Source organism: Ambystoma mexicanum, chromosome 4q (genome assembly GCF_040938575.1).
Source record: "Ambystoma mexicanum isolate Mex_15411 chromosome 4q, UKY_AmexF1_1, whole genome shotgun sequence".
NCBI lineage: Eukaryota > Metazoa > Chordata > Amphibia > Caudata > Ambystomatidae > Ambystoma > Ambystoma mexicanum.
In genome coordinates, this window is record NC_090928.1 from 35,769,653 (window position 1) to 35,784,375 (window position 14,723).

The window sequence follows — 14,723 nt, forward strand, 5'->3', positions numbered from 1 at the left end:
CAATATGATCATCTGGTTAGTAGCCTTGACAACACCTAGGAACTCCTGAGCATTCCTCAAGGCCATCATGCACACAACATGACAGTGTAACACCACAACCACACCAGTAATGGGCTACATGATAGTCCTGGAAGCCAATAAGGGAATCTCTTGTGTCTTCTGTTGAGTACATATTCATGTGTTGGAAACACTGAACACAATATGTTTATCCCAAAGATGGACACCACTCACCATTATGGGTTCATTGCCCAACATGTTTTGAGTGTAGCCTGTACCATATAATTATCTTCTGCATAGAGTATCCCACTAATCCCTTTCCCCACCCTCACTTGCCACCTTTCCTTTTCATCCGGGAGACCATGGTCCTGATACCACCCTGGGTAGGGTCACAAGTCACCTCTACATGGACAGGTCCTGGCATATAAAGACACTCACATGAGTGATGTCTCTATTATAAAGGACCAACCACTTAACATAACAGTCCCATATTAAATTCCCACGTGATTTCATCAAATCCATACATATGTCCATTGTAACACCTTGCAACAATCCTCAATTGTGACTGCATGCAATGTGTGGTGAGAAAGCAGCCTTATAATGAGCAGGATATAGTGGTCAGCAACATGCATTTATTTGTCTCATCAAGGGGAGGAAGGATAGCTCAGGGGCAACACGTTTGTCTTGGAAGCAAGACAATGCAGCGCAACACAGGTTCGAACCCGGTCCCAGCCTGTTATTAAGCAAGTTTTGAAATAACAATTATAAATCCATGCGTGCTGTAATCAAGATTTCTGTCAAAAATCCATCCAAACTGATCCATCCAGTCTGCATTGGCACACAGCAATATGGGTATACGATACACCTCCATTGCCTGTCAGCACAATCGCCTCAACCTCCTAAACAAACAGATCTATGCCACAGTGTTGTAGGGGAAAGGGGAATGGTAATTGAACAAGTGGAACATCACCCTTCTGCCTCCATGCCTGCAGAAACACATAGAGGATAGTTACATGATGTCAAATACATGACCAGTCACAGACTTTCTGCCCCACAATTGCATGATACAACTTGCACAGAAAACAACATTACTGCTGAGCAATGTTCCACAGCTTGCAAGTATTATGTCCAACCTCACCCCATGTGCGAGCACCCTGCTGACATGCACAGAAACAATAGAAAACCCTGGTCTGACCAGATGTCCTGAGCGGGTGCCACGAGGGGGCCTCGTAATGAGGTGGTCGGCACCTTTACCGGCACCGTTAACCCCTTACCGCTCACTTATAATGAGGCAGATTGTTTTGCTTCCAAGACAAACGGGTTGCCCCTGAGCTATCCTCCCGGTCTTAATGGACATGACCCTTGACTCTAGTTTCTTTGAGCTTGCTCTGGACCCTTTACTTTTTTTTAATGATGGTATCTTTGGTGCCTTTCATTTTTAGTCGCCTCCAACACCTATGGGGCTACAGTATTGCTCCCCACCTTTCCCTGTGCACTTAAAACCTAGGGTGCTCACTTGTTATTGTCATTTGCTACATGGCATTCACACAAAGGAAGGGGTGTTTAGGGAGGAGGCCCATGTTAATGTTCAAAGTTATGCACTCACCTTTATCAGAAGGAGTGGTTTATCACAGAATAGCAGGACTAGCCCATCAACATTGTCCTGTTGCTGCTCAGGCCCAGGTGCTTACCCGCCATGGCCATGGCTCCATCATCTGAATCTGGTCCCCTATGACCCACATTGGGCATGGTTACTTTGAACCAGGTGGCAATGTTGTTTAACATACAGCACATGGCCACGAAAAGACAGACCGTCTCTTGCCGATACATAAATGCATCACAAATGGAGGCCCTGAAAGTGGTTTTTGAGGACTGCAAATGCCCACTCATTGGGTTTGTGGGTGGTGTGTTGGCGGTATTGTAGTGGTGTGTCTGGATTTCATTGGATTCTGAAGAGGGACTAGCAGCCATGGTTGCATGGGGTATCTGGCATCATGTATGGAGCAGAAGAAATTGCAACAATGGTCGGTCCATTTCATTACAGTGCAAATTCACAGTATTACCCTAAGTGGAAATGTGTGTGGGCCAGGCATTTCTGTGGTTGTGAGTATGTAACATGGATGTAGCCTTGCTCTGCAGTAGTCTAATGAGGGCAGGTCAGACTCATGTTTATGTACGCAAGTTGGGCCATAAGTAAATGCGAGGAGACAGACACATGGTTAGAGGTGGTGGTGTGGACCTCCTTGCAGCATAACAAGTAATCTTGCTTCAGAGCAGTTCCTTGATATTGAACTCTTAGAAGTGGAATACTCTTTTGGCTTTCCATTCTGTGACTTGTAGTGCTGCCTTAGTGATGTAAAAGGGGTGGTGCAACTCACAGAGTGCGAACAATTGTACCTGGTTGTTATGGTTCATAGATGGCAAGTTGCTATTCCCCAGCAACAAAAGCTACTCTTCGACAGCTTACTAATCAATACCATCATGACAATGAGGCGGCTAAACAACTGTTCTTTACTCAGAAAGTTGAAAAGGTGGCGGACATTCGGAAAACTATTTCTACCCAGATTGAGGGTGGGATCTGCTGACGGCTGATCCTCCTTCTAGGGTGTGGGCCTCATTTCCTGAATTTTCAGTGGATGAGGTCACACAGTCAGCTTTGTGACTGAATTTTGCTTCCCCCTCTGATGCTATCCCGCTGGCCACATTGAAAGCTATGTTGTTATGTTATGTTAAATGTTAAATGTTAAAGGTATTTGTTATGTTATGTTATGTTAGTTACACTTCTAAAGCACAACGTACACCCAAAGTCATCTTTGCACTACAGACCATCAGGCCCAGACCAGAACAATGTGACAGCAGGGACAAACCTAAAACAGATGGGTCTTTAGTAAGCAGCGAAAAGATAGATGAGGCGTCACAGCCCGCAGAGCTCAGGGGAGGGAGTTTCAGGTTTGCGCAGCAGCCACGGAAAAGGCTTGACCCCCTACACGAGAGCACTTTACAGAAGGGATCTTAACTGTCAGAGAAGATTGAGAACGCAGTACTCTAGCTGGAATATAAGGAAACATTTTGCCTGAATGGATCCAATTTTATAGACTGCTCTATGCAGACTTGAATTGAACAAGTTTCTATTAGCCCCCTTCATGGGACCGCTTCACATACATCAAATGACTGCACAGGAGCCCTTGTACACTCTAACCTTCTCTTTATTCCCCCATAACGTTTCTGCCTTTTCCCTTCCCTTGCTCCTCCCCTTCCTCCTGCCTCCCGCTCCCTCCCATAGTCCTGAACTTCCCTCTTAAAGGGGCTCTGTCCTTTTCCCACTTACAACAGTTTCTCTACCGGGAACCAGTGTAGTTGGTGTAGAAGTGGGGTCATTCGAGAGCCAAAAGGAGGATGAAGAATCACTCTGACTGCCATGTTTGGTAACAGCTGAAGACGGCAGAGCAGATAAGCTGGCTGTGCCAGGTAGAGAGGGTTGCAGAAGTCAATACTACTAAGAACCAGAGAGGAGACCACTGGGGCATGAAAGCAAGAAGGGATAAAAGGAAGAACCTTCCGAAGAGTCTGCAGCATTAAGTGACCAGATTAACAAACAGCGTAGACCTGGTCCTTCATCGACAGAGGCATTTGTTCCTGCCATTATCCCTTGGGTCACAGGGGCGGTGATTTGGCCTTTCAGGCTGGCACCATCCCTGCAGAATTGAAGCAAGCTATGGTTATTCCTCTTTGGAAGACACCGTCATTGGATACTTCGGTTTTGGCTAACTGACGTCCTATCAGTAGAAAGGCGACGAGAGGCAGTGTAAGCAGCAACCTTTGTGCTTTCGGGTATCTCGGGTATCTCTACTATTCCTTTTTTCCAGAGGAGGAGCTTACATACAAACTCCCCGTCACAACGCAGAGTGGTGCAGAGAGGCGACGAGAGGCAGTCCAAGCAGTCCAAATGCCAGCTGCCCCTCTGCGAGACACCACACGGAAAGCTCGGAAATTCGACAAATACTTTTAAAGGTGAGAAACACAATAAGAAATGTGATCACATTGTGCTCTCTCTTTACTGACGTTATGCGCAATCTCACTTCGGTGTCTATTTCATCCAATCCTTTCTGCTGGTCGGGAACTGTGGGCTTCAAGCCTTTGACCGGTAACTGTGGGCTGTTAGTGACTTTGAGCCGGTCTATAATTACAATCACAAATTAACGCAAGTAATCAGGCTTTCCGAGCGATTTGCTGCCTGAGTCCAAACCACTGCATTATCAAAGAGCACACACTGTTCTGTACATAAGGGGAAACTGGGAAACAGGAAATGATGCTCAGAAGGTTAGAGTTACTTCAGCAGGCACTGCTGGATCACGTAATTGCCACACAAACATTGCGAGATATCCGTCTCTACTGAAGTAACTTCCTTGCCACTTCCTGCGGACTGACAATCATGGATTTCAGCCACTTCATTCGAGCCAAACCACTGGCTCCATACGTGTTATAGGTGGCAGCAGGCGATTTAATGCCTTTGAGCCAGTATTGACCATTTGTACAATCACCTTTCAGTGCTTTAAATCCCTGAAACCTTTCATTACATTACTAAGGAGCGTGCACTCTACATTTCATTACAAGCACTTCCACTTTGTTGCATATTCATTTTCTGCGTAACCCACTGCTTGATGACGACTTAAGGGCACCAGAACTTGATGAACCAACTCCAATTGGCAAATATATGAAAAGCCACTTCAAACTTAGTATCAGCTCACAAAAGGCAGACCCGTTAACAGAAAGACAATCCACAAATATATCCCATTAACCTAATACCTCTAACATCTGTCAACATACTAATCTGGATGGGATAAATTACCCAACCATCCCAATATCCTGTGTTCTAGAACATCCCAGATCAGATGTTTAGAATATACATTAACTGCTACTACCATGAAGAAAACCATCATGGATTTCTTCCCAAGGAGAAGATGTTGCTGTTTGGACCAAATGGACCTCTCAGAAATGGCAAATATTATGCCTATCTAGGATTTCACTCCACAAAGAGGAGTCAAGCAAAAACCGTCTGCTCAAATAAATATAGCAGGTTTTGTTGACTCTACTGCTCATCAGACGTCACCAACGACCACTCTATCATTAAGCCCAATATTGGCTCACACATCGATTCCTCGAATGAACGTCCAAGTGGCTTCAGATATTTCAACACATGAGACAACAGATGCGATCAAAATCACTCAGGCGATTTACAAACAGGAAAGTGAAATGACTATAATAGCTTTAAATGTTGTACTAAACTCTTTAGTTAATGTATTGAGTTGCTAAAAGGCGAAGAGCAAACACATACAGGCCTGCTAATGGAACTGATAAAAGAAGTAAGTCAATGTGAAAGCTCCATGTTGGGCCTAAATACCATAGTAAATTCTTTCATAAGCAACAATTTGGTGGAATTAAAATGAGACATCAATCAACAAACATAAGCCTTGACTGATCTACAGAGCCAATGGTTAGTATTACAAAGGTCTGCAGAGTCAGTTGGTTGTGGAGTAAAACTGCTCACTGAAGAAATACAATGAATCCATTATGAAAGAGTTTATCTGTCTTGGCCAAATATCTGAGGAGGGCGTCAAACAAGGGCAGTTATCATCTAGATCCTCTGAGATCCACAGATCAAAATATGGAAATTCAATGGTAGAACTAAGAGGAAAAAAAATATGGAAGACAGATCAAAGGAAGAGATCCTCCAAAATAATACAGAGCGTTAAACAAAGAATCAAAAACCACCGAAAAAAAAGATAGCAAAAGCTCCATTTGTGCATGGCATTATTATGGCAAAAAAAAACCGGTCAAAATTCTGTTAAGAGCTCAAAGAAGTTAAGAAATGTTGAACAACAAACTCATTCAACTGACGCATCCAAGTCAACAACCACAAGCCCAATGAGCAAAGTTCTGGAGCAATGCTCTGGAACTAAATCAGATACCACAACTCCAATTCCCCCAAATATGAGTGTAGGCAGTCAAACAGAAAAACCTCAAGCTGGTCTAAAATTAGCTCCAATGCAAATCAAAACTCCTCCCAGTTGTGTCAAATACAACGCTTGATGGAATTGCCCACCCAGGAAACAGTTCAATACAAACCCGAGATTCATCATAAGTCAGTGAAGAGTGATCTGCACCCAAACAGCAGGGGAAACCCTCTCTGTTCAGATACAAGCAATCAAAGCTCTGTACTACCAAAAGAAAGTGTATCTTTTCAACGAGTATGGGTGATACAGTCTCTGGACCAAATATCAAACTACCCGTCCAACCATCTAATCCCTATGCAATTCCAAATGTATGGAGGAGAAGAATTAACGGAGCCAAACAATCATAACCATTAAATAGAACTAGAATTCTGGTGACTTTACTTTAATGAAGTGGCGGATTTCTTCGTATTTCACTCTACTGACATTGAATATGTGCACTTTCCCAACTACCTCAACACACATGTTGTAGAAATAGGATTGAAAACAAAATTGGGAGCCAATGCCATTATATCAGCCACTCAAGCTTTGGAAAAAGAAGCACTGAAGTTTCAGCTGAACCTCTCAATGATAATAGAATGGTCAAAAACATCACACATGAACCTCAAGAGACTACTAGCTTGCCCAGAACATCACTAAGTCTCTTCATGAGCCAAAGCCAGAGGAAAGGAACATCACACGAGTGAAACACCATACTGAGCCAAAACCAAATGTTTGGTTACTTGGACTTGGAATTATTTAGCAAGTCTTTCAATAGATGGAGCTATCAAAGAATTCTCTCTAGCCATTCAATAGCTCATACTCATTGAGTGGAAAACAAGGGACTCTAGTACCTTTAAGAATAAAGCAACCAGAAATTAGATCTTCAATAATTATGATATAATAGCCCTCCAAGAGGCATGGTTAGTGTTTACGATTTAATGTAGATGGTTTTACAATCATGAACCAACCAGCACAGACTCAAGACAAGGGAAGGCCCTCTGGAGGGCTCCTAATTGCAGTACAGAACTCTAGTATGTCCTCTACTGAATTGATCTGTCTCAGGAATATTGGCCATAAAAGCCCATTTGAAGGCTAGTAATGTCACCAGCATTCTGATCATTATTAACATATACTGGAGCCCTTCACATTCCCCACTCATGGAATTTTTAACATCATTGGAAGATTTACTTACTCAAATATAAATGACACATGGGCCAACTAGTATCATCTTGACAGGAGATCTGAATTCCCAATGCATTCAAACAACTGTACAACATCACAAAGTCAAAATGCCAACTCCCAATGAAAATCACTGGTTTTCTTTCTTGACTGAGTGGAATGTATGTATGGCCAACAGAAATATCAAGGGCGATGTCCCACCCATACTAACTTGGTCTCATAGCAATAAGGGTTCAACAATTGACTACCTTTTCTTGTCAAAAGACATGTTTGACGAATGTATCAGTTTCCAAATAAAAGTGAAAGACACTAGCAATCATGATATGCTCAATGGGTCCTTCTCCCACCAGAAGATGAATCCATCAGAAGTAACATCCTTTAAATGTATAGTTAATAACGGCAAGAATCGAGTGGCCAAATTTGGTGGGGGAGGAACTAAACTGAACCTGGAATTATCAAAAATTGTTCCATTATCCAGGGAGTCTGAACTCAGCTCTCTTTTTGATCCCCATACATTTGTAGACTTCTTGTGGGCCATCAATCCACCCATTTCTATGAGTATGAAAACAATCTCCACACATGTGCATGCACACAATGAAAACACACAGCAGAAAAACAAAGAACTAAGAAGATCAATTCATTTACTAAAACATGAATTACTAAATATAGACGAGCGCAGCTTAAAAATTAAAAAGTTACGGGCAACGTACAGGAACTGGTCAAGGACACAAAAATACATTAGCTCTCAAAAGGACGGTGAACAAATGCTCTGTGCAGTTGGCAAGACCAACTCGAGAAATGTTTGGTCTTTGGTAAACTCAGGAAAAGCCAATCAATGCATTATGCAAAGCAATGTAAATGAGGAGGAAGTGTGGGTTAAACATGTCTCATCCCTCTACACATTGCCTTTGCAGAATCCAAAAATGTTACCAAACAGATTCAAATGGGAATTACACTTTTCACAAGACATAACAGACCTAATAAAAAATCATCAACTTCCAGAGAAGCAGGACCAAATGGGCTTTCTAACCAAGTATTGCAGTCAAATATATTAGTATTGTCCTAACATTGTTTCGTTTATTCAATAAAATAGTCAAATCCATGACCATATCCGAATCCTGGAATGGAGCCACAATAATTCCAATATACAAGAAGGGAGATTGGAGTAATCTGATAAACTATCGTCCAATCTCGTTCTTGATGCAAATATTAAAACCTTTGCGGGCATAGTGTTAAAAGAACTAGAACAGTGGTTCTGCAGAGAAAGAATACTATCAAAACACCAAATAGGTTTTTGTCAGGGTCTATCAACATCACTAAATGGCTTGATCATAGGCATGGTCTCGAACTCCACAGCAAAGAAAGGAGGTTCCTCGTTGTTTGGAGCATGGATTGACCTATCCCAGGCCTTTGATACAGTGAATAGAGCCCGACTATGCTCGAAAATCAGACAATGGGGCATACCAATGCCACTTCTATCGATAGTAGTGGTACTCCATGAACAATCCCACTTCTGGGTGGGACTAGATCTGCGTGGGAATCTCTCTGCTCTGATCAGCACTTGGAGAGGCATGAGGCAGGGCTGCATACTTGCCTCATGTCTCTATACTCTCTATTTAGCAGACCTGCCCAGCTCCCTACACAAGTGCGGGAGAGCAAGCCCTAAAATCATCTCAGAGCGGATGAACTGGCTTACCTATTCAGACCACATTGTGTTGCTTGACTACACGCCGATAGGACTTCAGCAATTGCTGGACGCCTTGGAGGTGTACACAAGCTCCAATGAACTAAAAATAAATCCATCTAAGTCAAAGATCCTGGTCTTTAAGCATCCATCAAAAAGACCCCACCCCCCTTTAATTGGAGACTTTTTGGGAACCCAATAACAGTGGCCAGTGCCGTTACTTAGGTGGGGCTTAAATTAAGATCCTTCCCATAAGAGATACACTGGAAAGCCATCATTGAAGGCAAATGACTCCAACTAAGTTGCCAGATGAAAAGACTGAACAATGATTACTGCACATTTTCCCTGGCACCTCTAATCAAATTCTACACTAGCAAGGTCGCTCCATTTCTAATCTATGGTCAGGACACCAATTTGTCTATCAGAACATTGAATTGGACAAGATTGGAGGGTAAAATATGGAGAACGTCTTGAATCTTCCGCAAAGTCTGCCCATGGCCGGTCTTAGATATGAACTAGGTTTGCAATTTCTGTGCTGACATGTTGAGTGGAAATTGATATCATTTCACAGGCTTATATTAACTCCCATAGAACATTCTCTATATGAGGAGATAAATAGCAGTCTCCCCACTAAATCAAATGGAAACCTCTGCAGTTTGAGATCTCATGCCCTGAAAATACTTCAGGAATGTAACTGTACAGAAGGGGAGCTAATGCATAATCATATGCATGTAAAAAAACACTTGAATAGAATGGACTGGATACTCACAATAAGGGAGATGCATATTGCTAAATTACATCAGCCACCTTCTTAATGTGACCAACCACAGGGCTTATTGTTGGGTGTGCACGCTGTGTAAAAACTCATGAACATTTCTGGTCGAGTTGGGCGGTATTCCCAGCGTAATATCCGCTGAGCGCTAATTGCGTTAATGCCGTGATGTTTAGCGTAAGCAACACCAGACAACAGCTGGCGTGCACGTGCACATGGCCTTGGCGTTAACGCAAATATCATCCGGTGGAAAAGCTGGCAACAAACGCAAAAATCCAGCATGCATTGCGCTACAATCGAGCCCATGCGCTTTTAGCGCACACTATTAGCGCCGCAGGAAATGCATCACCGTCGGAAGATGAAAATAAAGTTGCGGCCATTTTAGATATCGCAATCTGCCAAAAAATTGCAGCCCCTGGAAGCCATCCACTCTTGAAAACCCAGAAAAATGTCCCAGGAGCGTACCAGGGGCAAGTTGGCCTTGGACAGGGTCAGAAAATCCAAGTTGTCTGACCAAGAACTTGCTATACTTGTCGAGTAGGTCATGGGCCATCAAGAAGAGCTGTATGGGACACAGCAGAGTAAGACGAGTGCACAGCGGCAAACACAGATCTGGAGACAAGTGAGCCAGAAGGTGTCAGTGGTGGGCCATGCGCCCAGGGACAGGGAGGACTGCTGGAAGTGGGTGAACAACTTGCAGGTCCACCACCACCACCAGAGCTCACCTCGTGGGAGGAGCAGATGACCACCCTAATAGACATCGGTACAATTGAGGGAGTCAGTGGAGCGGAGGCTGGCACCGGAACCCAGGAGACTGCAGGTGAGAAACCTCCCCTTTGAAAATGCATTAATTAATCAGGCCCACCCCTCCATACCCAGTGTGAATGTATGTGTTTGAAATGTTTGTGATGCACTGTAGCCACCCATGAGTGCTCCCTTGTACCACTGTATTCTAGCGCCACCAGGTATCATGAGTAGCCTGAAGTACCACCAATGTATCAATGTAAGCCCCAAGGGAAACAGATCCATGGCCAGGCCACAGCAACATGATTTGCTGCTCCTTCTAGGAGCCTATGCCAACAAGAGGAGCAATCTTGCAACAACGCTAGAATTTTGGACACTCATTTGGCAGTTATTGATAGGGCCCCTTTAAGGGAGACAACATTTGTCCATGGCATAATTGAACAGTCAGGGGTTAATAGGTCAGGCTCTTCCCACATCCGAAAGAACGTATTCTTAACTATGTATCCACCCATTTAAGATAGAGCATCCCTTCACCGAAGAAGCTAGAACACTGGGGTACAAGGAAGATTATGTGCTACCCGTTCTCAAACAATGTTGGTTAACTTAGCCGTAGAGTGGAGAAAATCCCAACCACTGTCTCCTTGGGTGATTCGAGCTGTGTGAGTACAAAGAGCCATAGAGCAACAAAAATGTAAAGTTTACAACAACAGTAGCAAACACTTGCTCAGATTTCAGGAACCACTCACAGTGATGGAGGGCACTGGCTAATTAGTCTGTTCTCAGTGTAGAGGAAAACACAAAACATCTGCAGCACTCTATCTGGCAGCCCACCTATAACGTGCAGACAGTCACTAATCCCATAGCACAGTCGCTTGCGAGACTGCCCAAACACCTGAGATACATTGAAGAGCTTTCCCTCTAAGCTGGCAAAGCAAGTTCATTTCAGGTATTAAAGCTGTATTCCTCATTGTCTGCCCCTCAAATGAGCCATGGGATAGTAGATATGTACATGGCCGACTATTGTCACATAGTACATATTAGATTTCGGTCTCTGAGTAAGTAGGTATGTACAAAGGAATACATTGTCTTCCCACTTTAAGTGCCATACGTCTGTCAGAATGTCCCACAGACTTGCTGAGTAGTAGTTATTATCTATGTGTCACCATTAAGTAGCATTTACAGCTAAAACTGTTATGTGAAATTAGACCATGCTTCAATGAAACAAGCTGTTTTGGCTTTTACATAGTGAAATATTCATATGAGGAAATACTATCAACTGTGCACATTCTCAATTTATATTTATAGCAAGTATTCGCACCATATGCCATATATTCCCATTATGGAGAGTCTACGTGTTATGCTCCTAGGTATTGCCATCAAACACCAGCGACTCCAACACCAGGTATCCAAATCAAATAGTGCTCACTTCCGATGTCAGGTTGAAAGATTCTTCCACACAGGTACGTGCAATAAAAGGTTCTTTATTGTATATCTTCCAGTTGATATGTACACCTCACCGGACTTGCCATCAAACTCCTTCCAACTGATAAGGAACGTCTACCTTCACCTTCCCTATTCCACAGTCCGCATTCTACATCCTACATACAGCAACCCATGGATGGAGAATGCTACACATCTCCCTTTTTCTACACATTGAAACACAAATTATACAATAGACATTTTTCTTTTTGTAGAATAAATAAAGCGGAAATGATAAACTGTTACATCTTCCACGTCCTCTACCTTACGAACTACTATGATTCCCACAGGCTCACGTTTCCGCACGCCCACAACTCCCACATTACGTAGCGCCCGATGCTTACCTCCGGGCGCGCAGACGAGGCGGCACCATTGCGCCCGTCATCTCAGGGGAGGCCATGGCAGGCTGGGTGTCTATCGCCCTTCTCTCCGTTGGCAATGTAATTGGAGGTTCCCATTTGGCCGCAATCACCGTTGCTCGTGTGGACCTGATCGTCACGTGAGGAGACCAAACACAATCGGTATCACGTGACGAACCCCACGCCTCAACGTTTCCCTGTTGAACATCACGTGACTTCTCCATTGGTTAACATGCATTCGGAAACACAGAAACGTTGCTTCACAGCTGGTTTCTCTCTCTGGCATTGCAACGCTTTGTACTTACCAGGATTTGGTCTCTCGACAACGGTCTGCCTAACGGATTGCTCTCTCTACGCCCTGAACTTGCCTTGAATATCATCGGACTCTTGGTTACTCGACCACGGCCTGCCTAACGGATTGCTCTCTCTAAACCCTGAACTTGCCTTGATTAGTTCTGAATCTCATGGTTACTAGACCACGGCCTGACTAACAGATTGCTCCACGAACCACGATTTTTCCTTGGAACCTGGGCCTATGGCCTCTCACTAGGCGTTCGCCTGGTCAAGCACTCTAAAGTCCAGTGCTTGCCATCACCATACCAGAGGTTGTGGGAAACCCATCTGAACCCGGATTCAGGTCCAGTCACTCTCCTTCCTTTCTGGGTGGGCCTACAGTACACATAGGTAAGAACGTTTAGTTTCTATTCCTAGTATACCCTGTAATATTGCATTTCGCCCTGTACTTAATCCCTCCTTGCCTTACAGCGCTGAAAGGGTCCTTCCGGCAGTTCCTGACTCCAGACTCGACGAACTACCACACCTGTGGCCTCAAGGATTGCACAGGCAGTGTTCATAAAATTGCCTGTGTGGTACTTGGGGACGGAGGTATTCATATCTGCACGACCGACAACTTTGTAACAGACTGTGAAGCCTTCCCGGTTCGTCCAGACTATGAATCCCTCCGCTGGGGACCCAGTGACCGCATTAATGCAGGCCCTAGAGGCCCTTAGGACCGACATGGCCACTGCCACGACCGCCATTCACCACCGTCTTGATGCCCTCCAGAGTACACGTTTTTCCTTACCCCGTGATGATGACGAAACCGGTCCTGCCTCTCCAGCCCAGCCTGCCCCGACTTCAGCCCCCGTTCCTACTCCAGTACTGCTCCCGATGACTCCCCCTCTTGCTGCACCAGAACGCTTCCAGGGTGAACCCCGGAAATATTGCACCTTCATAAATCAGTGTAAATTACATTTTTTATGCAAACCCCAGGCTTTTCCCGACTCTGTCACTAAGGCCGCCTTGCTTCTGTCTCATTTGTCCGGGGTAGCTGCCACTTGGGCGAATCCATTGTTGGAAAATGATCACCCTGCCTTATACGATTTCGATCTGCTGGTCGCAGAAATGGCAAAGGTATTCGATACCCGTTACAAGGCCCAGGCACGGGACCTGGAATTACTTGACCTCGCACAGGGTAGGCAAACACTGATAGAATATATCACCCGTTTCAACCAATTGGCTGCAGAAACTTCCTGGCCAGAGGAGAAAAAGGCGATCGTTTTCTACCGAGGCTTGTGTAACGCCATGAAAGACGCTCTGTCGGTGGTTCCTGCTCTGCCTTCTGTTTTTTCGGATCTAGTTGATCTCACGCTACAGTTGGACGCCCGCAGATCCGAGCGGAAGGCAGAAGCGGCATTCACTAGTCACTCTTCCTCGGCACCTCCATCTACCAATCCCGAACCCATGCAAATAGGCGGGATCCGCAGTCCAATAACACTGACTGAACGGGAACGTCGGAGGACTGATAACGCCTGCTTTTATTGCGGACTCAACGGGCACTACTTAAAAGAATGCCCTCGACGTCCCAGAAACAAGACTGTTTTATCAGAAGGCTCGCCCATGAGAGAGGGGGCACCGGCGAGCCCTTCATTGACCCCCGCTGAACCCGCCTTTGGTCCAATCAGACCCATAGTAGTGCAGGCCTTATTAAAACCAACCAGGGAGATCACACACACTGTCTATCCTGTGATCGATTCAGGGGCCACTGGCTGCTTCATGGACATTGCTTTAGCCCATACACTTAACTTGCTGCTAATCAAAAAGGAACATCCTGAGCCCGTACAAGCAGTCGATGGCACGTCCCTGACTTCTGGCCCGATCAAACATCAAACTGCCCCTCTTGAGGTGTTGATACAAGGCACACATAAAGAGATCCTGTCATTCGATCTCATCACTACACCGCAGTTCGGTATCATTCTGGGTATTCCCTGGTTGAGGCAACATAACCCTTTGATCAATTGGGGAACAGGACACGTATCGTTTGAGTCAGAGTTATGTCAACATTTTTGCCTGATAGAATCAGACTCCCTTGTTTCTCCTGCCACGATTCTTGGCGCCATGGCCTCCTCCCGACTCATTGATGACACAGCAGAGGCTGCCACGCTACATACCGTAGGGGCCATCACGGTTAGCATCCCTGTTGAGTACCAATATTTCCACATGGTTTTCGATAAGGC